A 12,096-nucleotide genomic window follows, 5' to 3' on the forward strand; every position below is an offset into this window, starting at 1 on the left:
TTTTCATACTCTATGTACACTCAAAGGTGCTTTACAATGCATATATACCTTACAACAGAATGTTATACACATAATACATACAAAATAAATAAAACATTAAAAAGCAATATAAGATGCGTTATCACATGTAAACAGTCCGTAGTTGTACCTATCCTGATTGTACATATAAAACATGAAAACACAATGCAAGATACCATAAATATGCTATATATGAATAAACATCAGTTTCAGGGCGTATTAAAATAATAATAATAATGAAATACACACACGCACACACATCATATAATGACTCGGTTATAGTATACTACTCAAAATTTGATAAGGATCACTAGGTTATATGTGTGTAATTTACCACTAACATAACAAAAGACATAAATTTGACTCCGAAACGTGTTTACGCAGGTTATGAATGAAAATTCATGAACGGCATGAACTTTTATCAATACGGAATGCTTGAAATCTGATAACAACACCAAAAGGCATTTCATTACAAAAAGTTAACAGCAAACCAGAGAAAGAATTACACAGTTTTGGGGGATAGTCCATCATTACACTTAGTCGATGAAGTGTCAATACCGGGTATGGCCTCCCCTTGCATCAATGACGGCTTGACAACGTCGAGCCATGCTGTCAATAAGCACCCGGATGTTTCCAATGGGAAGGTTGTTCCACTCTTCCACAAGGGCGTTTCCGAGTTCTGCCAAAGTCGTGGGTTGTGCTCTACGGTGTGAAAGGGCAACTTGCAGCATATTCCATACATGCTCAATCGGGTTCAAGTCCGGCGAGCGCGCTGGCCAGTCCATACGGACAATTGTCTCCTGCTGAAGATACTGCTCCATCACCCTGGCGCGATGAGGACGGACGTTATCATCCATCAGGATGAACTCAGGGCCAACAGCACCAGCGTAGGGTCTGACGTAAACATTGAGGATCTCATCCCGGTACCGCACCCCCGTCATTGTTCCTCTCTCCAGGACATGAAAATCTGTTCTTCCATCCCTGCTGATTCCATCCTAGATCATGATGGAACCACCACCATAACGGTCATGTTCACTTATGTTGGCATCATGGACACGTTCACGTTGTCGTCGCCACACTCGGTGCCTCCTGTCTGTAAAGTCCAAACAATACTTGGACTCATCAGTGAACAGAATTTGAACCCAATCGTTCTGTGTCCAAGTGACATGATCTTCAGCCCAGTCCAATCGCTCCCGACGGTGTCGAACAGTCAGAGGAGTTGAGACCTGCATTATGAAGCTGATTCCGTATCGTCTGAGTGGACACATTCACCCCCGAGGCATTCAGGAGGTCGTTATCTAGGCTGGTTGCTGTCCAGAAGGGATGGCGTCGTGCCTGAAGAGCCACAAAATGGTCTTGGCGTTGGGTTGTCGACCTCTGACGACCATCCCCATGTCGGTGTGCTGCTGTACCAAAACTTTGCTGTCGGTTCCAGCCCCTGTTTACAACACTCTGGCTGACGTTTAGTGCATTTACAACGTCACGTTGTGAATAGCCAGCGTCAAGCATTCCAATACATCTGCCCAGTTGTTCTGTCGTCAGGCGACGCCTTACACTTTGAGGGGGCATTGTGTTGATAAACGTAATGTAAACACTCAAGTGAGTTTGAAATTTTAGAAAGAATGAGACACCGGTACCTGAGTGAAAATCGTGCAATGGTAGCAAAAGCATAAACTGTGATGAGAAACGCATTTCACATGGCATGAAATGCACGTGCAAGTTTGTTGAAGACGTTTTTGATTTCACTTGGACACAATATTGCCAGTTATGCAGTTAATCATTTTTTAAACAGAAAATATCTAGGATCCTTATCAAATTTTGAGTAGTATATACATTAAAACATGGATTTTTTTTTTCATAAAACATCACAAAATGGTACTTGAAAACTAAGATTCACAGTCAAAACATATAAGATAATCTTAATGCACTGAAACAGGAAACACAAATGACTGAAATGATAGAAACCAGTCCTGGAAAACTTGATGGAAAAAAAATGTGTTTTCAGTGACTTCTTGAATGCACACAGTGTTCTACAGTCCCTTACATGTTTTCGAAGGGCATTCCACATTTTTGGAGTTATTGTTCTGAAACACCGTTCTCCGTACGTAACAGTTCGACTTTTTGGAACAACTAGAGTGACCGATTGTTTTATAGACCTAAGATTTCGGGTAGGCTTATATTCCTCAAGTAATCGTTAGATATAAGTTGGACACTCATCATGTAAGGCTTTGTAAGTATAAGTAAATATCTTATATTGTGTCCTATACTGCACAGGTAACCAGTGTAGTTCTCGTAGTATTGGAGTGATATGGTTGTAACGAGAGGTCCTGGATATGAGACGTGCGGCAGTGTTCTGAATATGTAAGTTCATTCTAATCTAACAATACGTGTTTTTGCTATTAAATGAAGAAGTAAACATTTTCAATAGTTTGTTTGCATATAAATCAAATCAAAAACACATGGGAGATAAGATTTTTTTGTGAAAATGAAATATGATAATGGCAGAGAATACTGAGCTCCCAACTGATATTTATGAAATAATGGCTTCATTTCGTAAGTAAATGGAAATTCAACAATAAATCTTGCATGATTTGATTACACCAGGCGCACTTGTGGACATTTTCTTCCAATGCCAACTGAAGACAATATATCTGTTGTCAGGAAATTCAACAAGTAATGACAATGAGAAGGAATCAGGGGAAGCCTTATAACGCAGCACAATGAATTTCATCCAGTGTGCCTTCGCCCCTCTGTATTGCGAACAACATATGATGTCTATAGACAGCATCATGAGTTTCCAAAAACAAATGGGTATGTTGCAGGGTTATTCCTTAGTTAAAATTGGAGACGCATATATGATCTAGAGGGACTGAAATTAACAAACTATATGCCATGATGACATATGGGGAGTTATTATACTTGTGTACCAAGTAATGAGGTCAGAGCCTATGTATAAAGTTTTCTTAAAGCTGACATTAATTAATAAATATAGTATAATTCTATATGTCCGCCATATTTCTTTGCTAATCCGCCATATAAGTTGGATATTCTATTGTTATATATATCAGGGTGCGTATGGTATATAAGGGGACGAATTTTGCTACGCTTCACTTCACATCAGTGTCTTCGGTTTACCTACGCGGGTAGCTTCGACAGGTAACACGTACATCTCCGATACTAATTTATAGGGCATCAAGAAGAAATGAAATCACGTTTTGAAACACCATGCAGTTCTCAACATTACAATAAACATATCGTACAGTAGTAAATCATTCTAAAAGCTTTGGATAAATAAATATAGAATGCCTTTTCTTTACGTTAATGTGCGTACATTTGTAATAAATATGTCAAAACTATACAAAAACGCGGACAAATATTTCATCTATTATCTAGATCTATTGATGAATTGGAATAAGCAAAGGGTATAAAATATATACCATTCCCACTTACTTCAAGCAAAATGCAAATACATAAATGCTACTGTAGGTATAAAGAAGACATGGTCATGGATGCTCGTCATGAAAAAGCATCGAATGCGGATGACTATTTACCTGGGTCTACTCGTAATATCTGTAAAGGACCGAAGATGTACGTGTACACTTGTCGAAAATACTCAAAGTAGTAGTAAAACTCCCTTTATTAGCATAATCCATGAAACAAAACGATACACTCCATTTGTATTCCAACAGTAAACAACATTGTCCATTGTACAGACTGCGACACACTTAACCCGTGCCGATCAGCTATCTTCAAGCAGGGGAAGTATCAGAGTAGAATATTTACCCTATATTGTGCATGAATCCTTATACCGTATGAATTACTTGCCAGAGTATTGTAGATTTATAAATCAGGAAATCATTTAGGTATATAAATTGTTTGTGCATAGATAATTTGCATATACAACACTGCACGAGTGTATGGGATGAGAGAGAGAGAGAGAGAGAGAGAGAGAGAGAGAGATATTCAAACGATGATCTTGTAATAATCGCGCTCTTATTAAGACAAATAATCGCGCTCTTATGAAGACAAAATATATCGTTAATTCAATATAAGAGAACAGTAACTCAATATTGCTCTCATTAATTGATAATACAGATTTATTTGATTCATTTAAAGCACACAATAATTAAAAATTAAACATATTTTTAAATAATGTTATTTTCAATTACTTTATTGTATGCAAATTCGGCGCTCAATAAATCTTATATATCTATGCCATTTTGCTTTATTACATTCTGCGTTGAACTCGACGCAAATTGTAGTAATGCAAAATGTAATAATTGAGTTTATCATATGCGTAGTTATCAAGCACATAGAATTTTTTTTTAATTTAAACATATTTTATTGAGTAACTCAACAGGATTGGACAACAGGCATAGCCTATGTAGGCCCTCACGCAAATACAAAGGTCAAGTACAAAGGTACACAGAATCAAGGGGAGGGGACAAGAGTGTCTGTCCCCCACCTTTGATAACAATATCCATTTTGTTTATGTTTTCCGTCACACTCAACAATTGTTCAGTTATCTGGTGGCTCCCACTTTTTGTTGGTGGAAGAGAGAAATCAGATACAATGTACCTGGGAAGAGACCACCGACCTTCCGAAAGTAAACTGGAAAACGTTATCACTTACTGGCGCGAGCGGGTTTCGAACCCACGCCGACAGAAGTGAGAGGCCGTTATTTTGTAATGCAAGTAAAAAATATATTGGGTGACACCCCCCCCCCCCCACGCAAACTTGACCCCTGCTTGAAAGTTCTGATATAATAGTAGAAGACACACACCACCACCAATTAAGAAAATGAAGATATTATGAGGTACTCATAGTAGAGGACTCTAACCACCCCATCCAACCCCCAACGATGGAAGAAAATGAAGTGTAGGGAAATTATTGAGGCAGTCAAAGTGAAAGATTCTTTTAACCCTTCACCCCCACATTAGGACTTTGAACATCGGATAAAACATCTTGGTTTGTTTGGGTTTTTTTGTTTTATTTATTATGTTTTCGTCATCTTTTTAATTATTACTTTGAATGGCAAAGAAGTTTGAAGAATCCAATTTTCCATTTTGTTCTTCCTGTTGTACCCTCCCCCCATAAAAAATGACGATACATGTCTGGTTATTACATGTACATTTTGCTTTTCAACACATGCATGCATACTAATTGTATGGTGTAGAATTGCACCCTTTACCACGTTTTCCTTCATTTACACAGTGTAAGGAATAGTAAACCAAAATCACAAAACAAAATCCATAACGGCCAAGATAGTTTTAAGCGTAGGAACTTCATTCACGAATACATAAATACATGTATTCAGAAAAATCGCATGCATGCATTGCAGGACTATAGCATATGTCTGTTTTAACGTTTCTTAACATTTTCATTTCGTAGATGCAAGGTGAAGACAACGAACAGCGATCAATTTCATAACTCCTACAAGCAATACAAAATAGATAGTTGGGCAAACACGGACCCCTGGACACACCAGAGGTGGGGTCAGGTGCCTAGGAGGAGTAAGCATCCCCTGTTGACCGGTCACCCCCGCCTTGAGCCCCATATCCTGATCAGGTAAACGGAGTTATCCGCAGTCAAAATCAGCGTGTCAAGAACGGCTTAACAATCGGTATGGAACACGTCAGACAGCATTTGACCCAATGCGAGGTTGTATTGACGAACTAGATCGTTATAACGACCATAGAATTTGCTAAATGCTGACTTCAATCGAGACTGTTGAAATCCCTGTACCATCAACTTGTTTGTCAGTAGCTTACCTCGATTTAAAAACTGTTTATACCCAGAACAAGCTCTTGCATATCGAATCAGTTGAGAAATATAAACACCATATGCAGGTGATAATGGAATATTGCTATATAAATATGGGAAGTTGACGATGGAGAAGCTGAAATCATCCCGTTTGTCATACAGTTGAGTTGTCAGTTTGCCGTTAATGTCTACTTTCAATAAAATATTTAAGTATGAAGCAGAAGTGGACAACTCTGTGGTGTCCTTTATTTCGATCTCATAAAAATCTACATAGGGGTACATGACTTCAGTAGTGTCTGTAATAACAATGAATATGAAAATCCTTAACTGTTTTGCCTTTTTCCATTACTCAGAATGTGAATTTATTGATTTCAAACAAAAAATGCTACCTAAACCCCAAAACTCCAGGACTAAGAACCCACCTTAAGTATTGATATTTCTATCAAATGATTACACAATCAAACTTTTCTAAAATTGTAAATCTTATATAAAATCAAGTTTTAAAAAACACCTACTAGAAACTACTGTATAATGATTTTCTAGTATGACCATGAGGCAGACAAGATATTTGTACTAAATATAGAAAACATTGTTTCTGTTCAATCTAAAAAAAAAAAATCCAGTGAAAAGCAGTGTTCAGCGTGTTCAATTTTTCAAACAACAAGAAACAAAGACTACTAAATAGCTGAAAATTACCCAAATTCTATCAAGAAGAATTTCAAGGTTTCCGTGTAAAAAAACGACCCTTTCTATTACATGTATTTGTTGAATTAGAGAAACGTTTTTGATAGTTGTGAATAAGATGAACATGTCAGTTCCATTATGTTGCAAATTTTCTTTTTTCTTTCTACTCTTCGTTTTCTCTCTTTTTTTTAAAGATTAAAAATCCTGTAAAATTGTTAAGTCGTACGTAAATTTGATCATCAATAAATTATCTTCATTGCGTTGAACAGAATTTCAACCACTGATATAAATTAGATCTTTCCCATCATGCATTATCCACCAATAACAAAGGAGAGGAAGTGCATTATCCGAAGACTGTAAAATGCTTCAACTATATGATACCGTCTTTCTTGAAAGACGATAATTAAGGACTACCTACGGTCCTCCGTGAGTCTGTCTCAAAGACGACAGTCCCTGTTTGTTTACATGATTTTGTTTCGCACCTTTACAAATATTAGTATCTCACAAACGGTCATCTCAAAAGCTTTTTACAGACAGTAGAAACTGACTATGTAGAACGACTTATCAAGATGATGGGCGGAAAAATCACAATGTTTAGATGAATAATTGGTTCTATTACTTACAACATCTGACATATACTCTGATGTGGCTAAGTCAACGAAAATGAACAATGGTTATGACATGGAACTTTCATATTGCGTTTTTAGCCTATAGTTGGGTCTAATTATACATCTTTACAAAATCAAAGTTTTGTGCTAGTATTCTTCACCAAACCTTGATATTGTGAGATCGTGGTAGCATTCCTTACCAAACATTGACCTTGAAGCAGTAATATATTCGGTGCACGTGTTTGGGTACGGTAAATAAAATATTTGTTTACGGTGTGGATAACCAGTAGTGTAATGTTTTGACGATGCTTATAGAATTATTATACATGGATTATGTAGCTTGTGGGAAACGAAAGAGGCCGTTTACTCTTAAAAGTCATTCCATATGCATGTTTTACCAGTAAATATGGTATGAATGCCTTCAAAACATCATTTTCTAGCCGTTTTATTATCATAGCGTTATCATGAAGTACTTACAACTAATTCAGTTCTTCTCTTATACAACTTTCAGAAAAATCCACTTCTAAAAGTAAGGAAGATGGATTCTTGTTTGATATTACGATTGAATTCGAAGCCACTGCATGTGGCATTGGAAATATTTAATTTCCGATTGGTTGGCTAGTTGGTTGATAGAGACTTTAACGCATGTTTGACGTTTTTCATTCAAATATTTTTAGACGGGAACCAATACTAGAACCTGAAAATATAGTGACGGAACCCGGGCTCTAACCGCCATTCTTTTGTACCGCAAGAAAATCGTTTAACCACTACACCACCGCTGTCCCTAATTATTTATTGGCTGTGAGTTGATTTAATCCGCGTTGTTGAGAAGCTTTAATTTATGTGGTGTTTATTTCCTTTGTTTCAGAAAGGTTCATCATGCCATCGAATGTGAAGCAAAAGATGCCTTCTTTGTTCGTGTAAATATAAATTAAAGAATATTATCATAAGCTATCAGGTGGTTGGTCGCTTGTATATTGTTTAACACCCCTCTCGAGAATATTTCACTCATATGGAGACGTCACCAATCCAGGTGAAGGACTGCATAATTTACACCTATTTTCGGTGCTTACGGCCTTTAAGTATGGAGGAGTTTTTAGGTCATCAGTACCATTGTTTGTCGCAAGAGGCGACTAAATAAGGCGGTCCTTCGGATGAGACCCCCCCCCCCAAAAAAAAAAACGAGGCCCCATATCACAACAGGTGTGGCGCGCGATGAAGCAGTGAAATCCGAACTCTCTTATGTATCGTACATACATTTACACATATAGTAGCATCTTCACAAGTCAAGGGTTATTGATTCGTTACCTCACACTAACCCTTGACATCAGTCGCTATTTAAAAGTTGGGCTCGAGAAGAAGCAATATGATTGGTTTGCAGCCTGAAGCTGCAAACCAATCAGACAACGGCTTTTATAGTCGATCGAAAACAAAACTAAACAGTAAACACGCATGGCGACGGCATTATGGTGTAGAATTTGTGGCCAATTAGTACAAGACAGATACCGTCGATTGATTTTCGGGAGTTCGTTTTGCTTGAAGAAACAATTAGACGAGGGTTCGGGGTATGAGCCGAATGAAAATGACGGATTGTCGAAGTACGTTTGTCGACTATGTTTTAATAAATTAAACAAATTGTCCAAAATAATGGAACAACTTCGTAAGATAGCGATTTACCACTGCCGGTTTTAGTCCCAATAAAAACATCTTTTCCTTCTCTGATACATGATATCGAAAGCTTTTGGTTTTCAGTCAAATGATCGATTTGATATTTTTCACATATCTTTTCGTCAACGGACGCCATTTTTTACTTTCTGTTCATTCCCTTACCAAACTTTCATCTGAAACAAGAAATCCCATTGGCTGATTAATTTTAGCGTATTGCGTCATCCTTCTTCTCGAGCCCAACTTTTAAATAGCAACTGATGTCAAGGGTTAGTGCGAGGTAACGAATCAATAACCCTTGACTTGTGAAGATGATATAGTAGACGCATTTTCGAAAAACAATTGTATTTTTCTTCATTTGTCGACTCGATATATCACAAGGAACTCGAATAAAAGACACCACAGACTCTTCCATGGCTGATTTATATATGTATGTTGTTTCAGCAGTAAACTAACACACAATATGACTTCAGTTGATCCATAGTCATCTTGTCAATACAACCTATCACTGGGTCAAATGTTATCTGATGCGTTTCATACCGATTGTAAGGTCGTTTTTGGCACACTAATTTTGACTGCAGATCACTCCGTTTACTTGATTAAGATTTTAGTCATAGGGCTCATGGTGGATGTGACCGATCAGTGGGGAGTGTTTACTCCTCCTAGGTACATGATCCCACCTATGGTATGTCCATGGGTCCGTGCTTGCCCTTCTCATAATTTTGTATTTTTTGTGGTATTTATGAGATTGCCCAGTATTAGTGATCTTCATTTGTTCCTTTACATGTAATTCTCAGAAAGATATCATGATCATCATTTCACAGTTAATGTATTAGGACAGTTGACGCACTACGGATGAATAAGTCGGAGACGGCAATATATTACAAAAAAGAATGATTGAATCCGACCGATATTAAATGTATCTCCAATTTCATAAGTATATCAATTCACTGTACATGGACACAGTAAATTGCCGAACTGCATAATGCTATTGTGTAACAATTGACCTGAAATGATTTTGCTAATTTCTTTTATTTATCGACATTTATGTAATTTTACGGATTTCAATGTAAACAATATTGCATATTATGAAAATTCATAACGGGTACTGGGAAATAAATTCACCGGAATTGTATTTGAAACCGTAACAGAGGACAGTTTTATAGTTACTAGACACTTAATTTTAAAGTATAAAAAGAAATCAACCTCATTTCGTGTAATTCTGCAGTCATTGAGAATAAGTATGTACTTCGTTAAAATATCTCAACAAGTGGATGACATCAGCAAATGCATAAAAAGTGGTTTAAAAAGATGGAATTCTCATCTTAGTGTGTTATTACTTCAAACATTTTTTGTTTTGAAAGGAAGCAAACTCCGGTGTCGGTAATGCACACTGAGGGTAATAGAAATGTAGTGACAGCACAGAAACTCGGCACGAATTAACCCTTTCTATTCTATTACACTGTAAATATAGCACAGATGGTGCCAAATTTTAACTGTCGAGACACTGTGTTGACACAGTTTATTTTGAACCGATCATAAAAGTAAACAACCCGAGCTGACAACCCTGAAGGTCATCTTCTCCAAAAAATACAGCGTCTCACTTTAAAACCTTCCTGAGACTTTTAACTTTTCAGATTCAAATTGACACCGTAAATAGCACCGTGATACACACAATTACACAGAATAATCCTAGGGAAATTTACAAAGCCTACAGAGTTATCTTTAAATATTGATTTTAACATTTCAAATCTGTCTGTAATAATGATGGAGATAACAGTAATACAGGTATGGATCTAACGCTAAGTTATACTTTTGAAGAGCTACATGTAGATGCTACAATATCATGTGATGAAGTTTGTAATGTGTTATATAAAACACAAGATACCCATGGGGAACATCGCTCACCTAAGTCACCATGGCCCATCTTTAAAGATTGCCCCCATGTATTTGCATGTAAAACTGTGATATCCTATTGTGGCCCCAACCTAGCCCCGGGGGCCATGAATTTACAAATTTGAATTTGCACTATGTCAGGGACCTTTCATGTAATTGCATTTTGTTTTTCTGGCCCAGTGGTTCTTGAGAGGATTTTTAAAGATTTTCTCTATATATTTGTATGTAAACCTTTCATCCCCTATTGTAGCCGACCCTAACCCGGGGCCTGTAGTGTTAACAAACTTAAATCTGCACTGTGTCAGGAAGCTTTCGTGTAAATGTAAACTTCCCTGGTCCAATGGTTCTTGAGAAGATTTTTCAAGATTTTCTAAATATATCTCCATGTGAAACCTTTATCTCCTATTGTAGCCCACCTTACCCCGGGGGTTGTGATGTTAACAAACTTGAATATGCGCTAAGTTAGTAAGCTTTCATCACAATATAAACTTCTATTGCTCAATGATTCTTGAGAAGAATTTTTTTTTAAAGATTTCCCCAATATATTTGTATGCAAAACTTTGATCCCCAATTGTGGCCCCATCCTACCCCGGGGACATGATTTTAACAAACTTGAATCTGCACTATGTCAGGAAGCTTTCATGTAAATTTCCGTTTTCCTGCCCCGGAGGTTTTTAGAAAAAGATTTTTAAAGATTTTCCCTATAGAATTGTATGTAAAACTTTGATCCCCTATTGTGGTCCCATCCTACCCCACGGGGCCATGGTTTTAAAATATCTTGAATCTGCACTGACAGAAAGTTTTCATGTAAATGAATATGTTCCTGACCCAGTGGTTCTTGAGAAGAGTTTAAAAGATTTTCCCTGTACAACTTCCCTGATTCTCTATTTTGTCTCTAACCTGCCCCCGGTGGTTATGGTTTTAGCAAACTTAAAATCTTGAGAAAAGTTTTGATGACCCTACCCTATTTTCGCATTCTATGATTATCCTCTTTTTGAATTAGGCATGCCCCTTCATTTGGACAAACTTGAAAGCCCTTCAACCATGCTGTTTTCCAAGTTTGGTTGAAATTGGAGCAGTGGTTCTGGAGAAGAAGTCGAAAATGTGAAAAGTTTACAGAGAAATGGAAAGACGGACAGACAGACGGACGGACTACGGACAACGGGTGATCAGAAAAGCTTATTTGTTCAGGTGAGCTAAAAACGAAAGCTAGTAAATCATCAGGTATTGATAACTTGTTGAATGAATACTTTTGTAAATTTCATGATATTTTTACGCCAGTGTTGTCACGTCTATTCAATATTATCTTTGATCAAGGCACATTTCCAACACGTTGGTCTGAGGGAATTATTTTCCAATCTTTTAAGACAGGAAATGCTAACGACACTAATAACTATAGAGGCATAACTTTGGTGAGTTGTTAGGCAAAAACATTTACCTGTGTTTTAAATTATTGATTGTT

General features: G+C 37.1%; 1 long non-coding RNA gene across 2 annotated transcripts; it reads left to right on the forward strand.

Annotated features, from left to right (window-relative positions):
• Window positions 1-2,292: 2,292 nt before the first annotated feature.
• LOC125655707 (uncharacterized) lies at window positions 2,293-8,026 on the forward strand. 2 transcript variants are annotated; one of them, XR_007362836.1, is made up of 4 exons: window positions 2,293-2,379; window positions 2,623-2,829; window positions 5,410-5,586; window positions 7,942-8,005. It is a non-coding gene; the product is annotated as an uncharacterized LOC125655707 (long non-coding RNA). The 2 variants fall into 2 exon arrangements; XR_007362837.1 differs by lacking the exon at window positions 5,410-5,586 and having other exon boundaries at window positions 7,942-8,026.
• Window positions 8,027-12,096: the final 4,070 nt, after the last annotated feature.

Source organism: Ostrea edulis, chromosome 7 (genome assembly GCF_947568905.1).
Source record: "Ostrea edulis chromosome 7, xbOstEdul1.1, whole genome shotgun sequence".
Lineage (NCBI taxonomy): Eukaryota > Metazoa > Mollusca > Bivalvia > Ostreida > Ostreidae > Ostrea > Ostrea edulis.